We start from the raw sequence: 8,473 nt of genomic DNA, 5'->3' as shown, positions 1-8,473 counted from the left end.
CTTCAAAACAGTTCTCTCATCTTCTCCTATTTCAGTATCTGATACAATTCTGTAAATATGACATATTTATTAGTTTATGAAATATACAGCTATGAAAACTGAGAACAACCAATAGCTGTACTTTATTTTCCATTCTTGAGTATTGTCTTCATTGTCATATCAAAGTAAATAACTCTACTTTCAATTAGTAAATCATCTAATGGAAACTTCAGATTTCTCAGTGATTAGCTTTCTTTAGTTTATATTTCTGTTATAGGTGATTGTGTTTTAAAAAGACATATATAGGATAACCTTCCAAATAGTGATATAATTATCTTTTTCTCTTTTTATTAAATCTGATTGTTTTCTTTTGGCATTCTTATTTGCTAAGGCTTTGTAGAAGCTATTAAACATATAATTAGCCCTAGATTATTTACAGAAAAGGGATAAATATTTCTGAAAAGTTTTCTTAGAAAGTATTACGCAAATATAGTGGGTAGGACATGCTTTGCATGCAAACACCAGGGTTCAATTTTAAGCTCCTCTATTGGTTCTTCGTAGCTTTTTTGGTAGCTATGCTCGAGTGTAGAACTAAAGGAAGCCATGTGAATTGCTGGGTGTGGTCTAAAACAAAAAGATAAATACTATGAATTTGATAATGTATCAAGAGTGTATGATGGATACTTAACTGTCAGGGAAGATACCATGATCATGAAGGTTGTTTCCCCTTGGTGAGGTTTATCCATTGCACTACGGTTGTGCTGACCCCTGCAATTTCCCCAAATGTTGGAAACTCAGCTGCATAAAAAAAAGAGTATATGATGGTATTTTAAAGATCCATCATGTTGATCTATTTGAACTGTGTTGAACTATTGTGACGAGTTGAAGATTTTCTAGAGCAGGTCAAAGTAACAGTATATAGCATTTTCAATCCAGCATGGACGAGGACTGGTGGGATAGTTCAGAGACTGATTTTGATATTTGACTTTCATTCAGCAGGCCCTGTTTCAAACTCTATCTTTGCATAGGAGTCCTTTAGCTGCCTTAGGAGTGATCCTGAACACAGAAACAGGAAATAACCTGAGTATTGCTATGTCCTCCCACAATACCCCATAAGGGAAGCAATATTTTTGTTGTAATCTTTGAAGAACAATTGTTTAACATTTGTCATCCAATTGCTTCTCAATGGGATAAATATAGTATATTGTAACATTTAAAAAAATGTACTGGTTTTAATTTGGTTAATTCAAAATAAAATTAAACTCCTATTATCTTTCCCTAATTATGTTTGAGAAATGCTCTCAAAAAGGCTTACTAATTATTTTACCTTCTCTAACTTAATTTTCTTAAATCAAATTTATTTAAATTAAATAAAATCTATTATGGACATTTCAGTTGTCTTTCTCATTGATCAAGCTTATAATGAAAGTATTCTAAGTTTCTAAATCAGCTTCAATCTCAATAAATGCACTCATGTATTATATAGAACCTCTCCTTTATAAATATATTTTACACTGTTATATTTTAGATTTAGTCTAGTATACTAATAACTAATCTGGTCATAGTGTTAGATAATATCAGTGGAAGCGACCAACAAAATAAGAAAGCAAAGGAAAGTATTTTAGGTAATATAATTACTTTTGGTGCTTACATTTGATGACCATATTGAGGAGACAGTTTCTGATCCATGAAAAACAGATTTATTCAAAGAGTTAAACATCATGAAAAGATGGCAGCCACATGCCACCCCAAATCATTTTGTGTTCAACACCTGCTAGAGAGAATTCTATAGAGAAATAGAATATGGAGAATATTTTAGGAAGGGAGTGACTATAGTCTGGGGGAAGCAGAGTATTCAGTTAGCTCATTCAGGGCCTGACCTCAAAGATTCATTTCTAATGAGACTGCAAATAAATATTTCTGATTAAGTTTTTCATAGTCTTTCTATTTCTTAGTGGAAATAATTGGGGGTGGAAGGAACCTATTTCACACTTTCAACCATCCCTATTCAAATGGATATTCTGGTTTCTAGTAGTGAGTCCAACTCCTAATTACTTTTGTCTGGTTTCCATATCTCTAAGTAACATTACTTCTACATTACAAGTGGAAGCATTACAAAAATATTGCCCATTTGTCTTTTCCCCCATTATACTTACTGCAGTTTAATAGTGAGGATGAGAAATGAGTTTACACTATAATAGTTAGGAGCAATGAATAAACTAATATTCCGGAAACTGAGAATTCAGCACATGAGAAGTAGATTGTGGTATGTAGTGTTCTACTGTAATATGGTTCTCTCAATATGAGAAACTAAACATGCTCCAACTTGTAAAACTTGTAAAATTTTATTCTGAACAGAAAGTAATTCTCTAATTTACCTATTCCTTGGATGAGGTGAGATTTATTCTGCATTTCACTAGGTTTTTCCTTTCTGTGTTAGAACATTTTGTGGGGCTTACTGGGCTAAAGGACTTTACTAAGGGGAAAATCATTTTGTCACAGAAGTTTTTATAAATAAATACTTTAACTGAATCATCTTGAAATATACATTTTACAAAATTGTTCATGGTTAATATTCAGATATACAATGTCCAAAACTCTTCCCCAGTGCATATTTCCATACACAAAGTGCAATCATTCTGTCATTCTTCCCTAAGATTCACTTTGCCCTGCATAATGCTTAACATAATAGTCTATGTATAAGCAAATATAATGACTTTATTTTTTTTTTAACAGTTGCAAAGAATTTCATTGTATAGATGTACCGTAGTTTATTTAGCCACTCATCTCTTCATGGACACAGGTTGTTTCCAGATATACAATGCTGCAATGAATATAGGAGTCCAAAGGGCTTTTCTGAAGTTTGGGGGCCCCTAGATTATATTTCTAGAAGTGGTATTCCTGTGTCATACAAGACCTCTATTTCATGGTTTTAGAGGATAGTTCATATTGTTTTTTTCTGCCAAAGAGTATAATTTAATATTACAAATATGACAGCTAGTTGACCATTTTTTAATTGTAAGAATTTATTCAAGAGACAAAATTTCTATGGAAACAACCACAATTGTCTTAAACATTCCCAGGATCCAAGCCTCTACCAGAGAAGACCTACCACTGCTTTGGCATTGACTGACTCCAAAGAGTACTCCCAACACCCAGGCGACTCAGCAACAGTCTGCATGCAGAGCAGATCGCTCTGCATTTAATGATATGCTGAAACTAGAGGATGCTCCACACCAGCCTGACATCAACAGAAGAAATGCACAGAATCCAGAGTCTTTAAATATAAAAGTCTGATACCAACTATAGCTAAAGTGTGCAAAAGTTTCACTGGGACGTTGACAATAACTGGAGTTGGATAGATTGGTATGCCTGGAACCCAGAGTCTGTCCTATGCCAATGAACTTCTGGGGTGAGGCCTTTTTATAATCAGGTCAAGGACTTTTTTTCCATTTCTCCATTTTTCTGGACCTATGCAAACATTGGCGATTGCCACTATCACACCTTTACTATATATATTTTTTACTCTTATTCTTTAAGGAAAAAAAATACAACTTACTGAACTTATAAACAAATTACTGTAATAAAGTGCCTGTCTCGAATGCAGGTAGGGGATGGGAAGGGGGGATGGGGTAATGTTGCACTGGTGAGGGGGGGTATTCTGGTTATGACTGTAACCCAAATATGATCATGTTACTTAAATAAAAAATATATTTAAAAAAAGAGACAAAATTTATTAACATAATGAGGTAAACTAACATAACATAATATAGTAACATAACATAACATATAATATAATTGATATAATATAATAATACATGTAAGTCAAAGAAAGTTTCTGATTAAAACACAATTTTTTTTCATAATGGCTTACATATCTTTCACAGTAGTATTTTATATACATATTAACATTGAATCAGGGGAATACCCATCACCAAATATGTCCTCCCCCCATCCCTGTTCACTTTCTACAACCTATATACCCCACCATCACCCCCTGGGCTGCTAGAGTATGTGGACCCCTCTTTGCCTGGCTTACTATTAGTGATCATATATCTTTTTGGACCTGGAACCCTCCCTTGTTTCCTCCTCTATTTAAAAGGCAGAGCAAGATAAATCGAGGTATGTAGTTTTGTTAGAAGGAAAGAAAATCAATTGAGGTACAAAATAAGAGGGGAAAAAAAAGTAAAATATGCTGAAAATGAGCAAAGTCCCTATAGATTAGAGGCTTCCAACCTCAGTTTGAGAGATGATGTGAAAAAGGTAATTGAAACACCATCATTCAGAAAAAAATATCAAATTAAATAACCAGTGAGCACTACAACAATAAAGACAAGCACCACACAACAATCTCGGTTCTAAAATCAAATCATGTTCAAGTGAAAAAGAGAGAGAAAGATAAGATAAAATAAAATAAAATAATATTGGAGACATCAACTTCAATCTCTACAACAAAATGAAGATGTCAAAAAAATCGATTGATCGATAAATAAATATGTGGAAAAATGAATATTTTGTGGGGTTTTTTTTTGCTTTGCTTTTCCCCCTGGATAGGCACAGTAAATATTGGGGATATTATAGAGAGAATTCCCTTGGCCTAGGAGATAGGGTTTCTCCATCCCTGAAGTATACTGTCATAGGATTAACTATAGACTCCTTGCATGATCATTTACTCTCCCCTTGTTGCTTTTGTGGTGTATGGAAGACTTCTTTGATGGTAAAATCAGACCTCTGTATCTAGAGATCTTGGTGGCTGTGCAGCTCAAGGAATGGAGCTTATGAGGTCTTTCTTTGTGGTCCTAGCAGTTATGCTTCTTCAGTGTCGTTTTAATCCATCTTTTGTAATTGGTGTTCTTGGTCATTATGTTGCTCTTAGGATGGAGCCTGGGATATGTGTGCACACATATAAACATATAGAAGTTAGCTTAGGTGTATATTAATGTAGAGAGGTGTGGAGAGCAAGAAGTCCGCTGAGTAATAAGTATTACAAAGGAAAGGAAAGTAATAGATCAACTTTTGGGTATGTATAGGTTTCATGTCTTGAGTACTGACCATTGTGTTAGTGAGGTCTATCTATATAGGGGTTTACCCTTTTCAGTTTTGTCCACAGCACTCTATATGTCAGATATCCTTTCCTATAGAGGAGGTAACCATGTGGTTTTTATTTGACATAGATGTAGTTGATGATAGTGAGGAGGAGAAGGTGGAAGAAGATGGAGACTAGAAGAGAGAATAGGAAAAACAAAACAAAAAGAAACAATCAAACACCAACAACAACAAAATTACGAGGTAATGAGAAGAGAGGATATAAGAGCAAGGGCATGTTAGTTTGGTTGAAAGCGTTCGATGCTTGGGCCCTGTGGTAAAATATCTGTAGGTCTCAGTTGTTAGTTCAGTGATCTGGCTGGTCATGTGCTTCAGATCCTAAAATAAGGCATAATCTAGAGTTAATGGGTATGTTAAAGAGTTTTATCCGGCCATTTTCATGATTCAAGCAGAGTATGATGCCTCATGTGACTGAGCACCGAGGTACCACCATAGGATGTTCACACTTTGTATACAGGAACCCCTATGGACAGAAAAAATGAGAGGTTATTTTAAATGTGGTAAGGTTAAGGCATTCAAATATAATGATTTGAAGTGTTTCCGTTGGATTCAGTAAGTTCCCATCTTAATCTTACCTGTAATCCACTATAAATTCTCTAGTAAATTATTATGGGCCTTTGTAGTAAAACGATAATTACATACCTGTTCTCTCTATGCTGCTGATTCTGTTGTTGCTCATTTCTTTATGATATAATGTGTAGTTGGGCTTTGTGTTGTTTCTCTCTCCTTTGTTTTGGGCTCTACTCCCCAGTATATGGTGAGTATTACTGCGTTTGAGGTTTCTATCCTGTTACACCCTGTTATTTAATCGCGGGGTATTGGTTGTATATTTGGTGTATATTCTAGGTACTTTAGAATAGTGCTATCATTCTGTGTTTATCTTTCATCTTCTGGCTTGCTTCGTTTAACATAATATGTTCTAGGTCCAACCACGTTGTTGCAAAGTCTGTGATTGTATCATTTCTGACTACGATGTAGTATTCCATTGTGTATAGATACCACCTCTTAATCATCCACTCATCTGTTGTTGGACATCGAGGTTGGTTCCAAGACTTGGCTATTATACTGAATGCTGCAGTAAATAGTGAGGTGCACACATACTTTGGGATGAATGTCCTTTCGACTTGGGGGTAGATACCTAGGAGAGTGATGCTGGGTCAAATGGGAGCTCAATTCTGAGTTCTTTGAGCACTCTCCAGACTGTTCTTCATAGGTGTTGGACTAGGGGGCATTCCCACCAGCAATGGATTAGAGTTCCTTTCATACCACATCCACGCCAACACAAATTATTCCCATTATTTTTTATGTGAGCCATCCTCACTGGTGTAAGGTGGTACCTCATGTTGTCTTGATTTTGATTTCCCTAATGAGTGAAGGTGAGCATGTTTTCATGTATTGGTTGACCATCTTTCTGTCTTCCTCGGAGAAGTGTCTATTCATTTCATCTCTCCATTTTTTATGGCTTTATTTGGTTTTGGGGGACTCAGCTTTATGAGTGGTGTGTATATTCTGGTAATCAGTCCTTTATCTGATGAGTTAAGTGCGAAAATTTTTTCCCATTCCATTAGCTGTCTTCTTGTTTTAAATTGGGTTTCTTTGTCATGGAGAAGCTTCTTAGTTTGATGTAATCCCATTTGTTTATGCTTTATGCTAAAATCATTGCCATTGGTGTACCATCCTCAAATACATTTTTAATATATAGGTCTTCGAGTGTTCTGCCTATTTTTTCCTCAATAAACTTTATAGATTCTGATCTAGTTTCAAGGTCTTTAATCCATTTTGAGTTGACTTTTGTATAAGGAGTGAGGTATGGGTCAATTTTCAGTTTCTTACAGATGGTTTTCCAGTTGTACCAACACTATTTGTTGAAGAGACTTTCTTTGTTCCATTTCAAGTTCCTGGCTCTATTGTCAAATATTAGTTGACTGTATATCTGGGGATTTTTGTCTGGAAATTCTTTTCTAGCCCACTGGTCTGAGGCTCTGTTTTTGTTCCAATACCATGCTCTTTTGATCACTATGGCTTTATAGTATATCTTCAGGTTAGGTAAAGAGATGCCACCCAACTTCTTGTTTTTTAGTATCTTTTTGGCTATCCTGGGTCTTTTGTGGTTCCAGATGAATTTTATGATTGATTGTTCTAAGTCTTGAAAGAATGATGCCTGGATTTGGATGGGGATTGCATTAAATCTATATAGAAGTTTGGGTAGGATAGTCATTTTGATTATGTTGATTCTACCTACCCATGAGAATGGGATGTTCTTCCATTTCCTTTGATCCTCTTCAATTTTTTTGAAGTGTTTTGAAATTTCCCTGGTATAAACTCCTCACTTCCCTTGTAAGGTTGATTCCTAGGTACTTGATATTTTTTAAAACTATTTTAAATGGAATTGTATTTTTAATCTCTCTCTCCTCAGTTTGTATAGAGAAAAGCTACTGCCTTTTGTGTATTGACTTTTTATCCAGCCATTTTGCTGTAATGGTTAATAGTTTCTAGGAGTTTTACTGTGGACTCTTTAGGGAGTTGTTTTTTTTCTTTTTTTCTTCTATATATGAACATCTTGATTACATAAATGATTGTGATTAGGTTTCAGCCATGTAAAGAACACCCCTTCACCAGTGCAACATTCCCACCACCAATGTCCCAAATCTCCCTTCATCCCACCACACCCCAACCTGTACTCCACACAGGCTTTTCAGTTCCCTCATTCATTTACTTGATTATGGTAGTTCACTGTGTAGTTATTTCTATAGCTGTACTCACCACTCTTTGTGGTGAGCTTCATGAAGTGAGCTGGAAGTTCCAGCCCTCCTCTCATTGTCTCTGAGGATTGTTACAAAATGACTTTAATTTTTCTTAAAACCCATAGATGAGTGAGACTATTCTGCATCTCTCGCTCCCTCTGACTTATTTCTCTCAGCATGATAGATTCCATGTACATCCATGATTAGAAAAATTTCATGACTTCATCTCTCCTGACGGCTGCATAATATTCCATTGTATATATGTACCACAGTTTCTTTAGCCATTCATCTGTTGAAGGGCATCTTGGTTGCTTCCAGAGCCTGGCTACTGTGAATAGTGCTGCAATAAATATTGGTGTGAGGAAGGGCTTTTTGTATTGTATTCATGTGTTCTTAGGATATATCCCTAGGAGTGGAATAGCTGGGTCGAATGGGAGCTCAATTTTCAGATTTTGAAGGAATCTCCGTATCACTTTCCATAGAGGCTGTACTAGGTGGCATTCCCACCAGCAGTAGATAAGAGTTCCTTTCTCTTCACATCCCCGCCAGCACTGATTGTTCTCATTCTTTGTGATGTGCGCCAATCTCTGCGGTGTGAAGTAGTATCTCATCGTCGTTTTTATTTGCATCTCCTTGATGTTTAG

General features: G+C 35.7%; 1 pseudogene; it reads left to right on the top strand.

The window, feature by feature from the left end:
* The first annotated feature begins 659 nt into the window (after positions 1-659).
* On the top strand, positions 660-787 carry LOC126026497 (uncharacterized; annotated as a pseudogene).
* The last annotated feature ends 7,686 nt before the right edge of the window (positions 788-8,473 follow it).

Source organism: Suncus etruscus, chromosome 13 (genome assembly GCF_024139225.1).
Source record: "Suncus etruscus isolate mSunEtr1 chromosome 13, mSunEtr1.pri.cur, whole genome shotgun sequence".
In the NCBI taxonomy this organism is placed as follows: Eukaryota; Metazoa; Chordata; class Mammalia; order Eulipotyphla; family Soricidae; genus Suncus; species Suncus etruscus.
The sequence above is the reverse complement of the archived record's forward strand: the minus strand, read 5'-3'. Positions and strand labels throughout refer to the sequence as shown.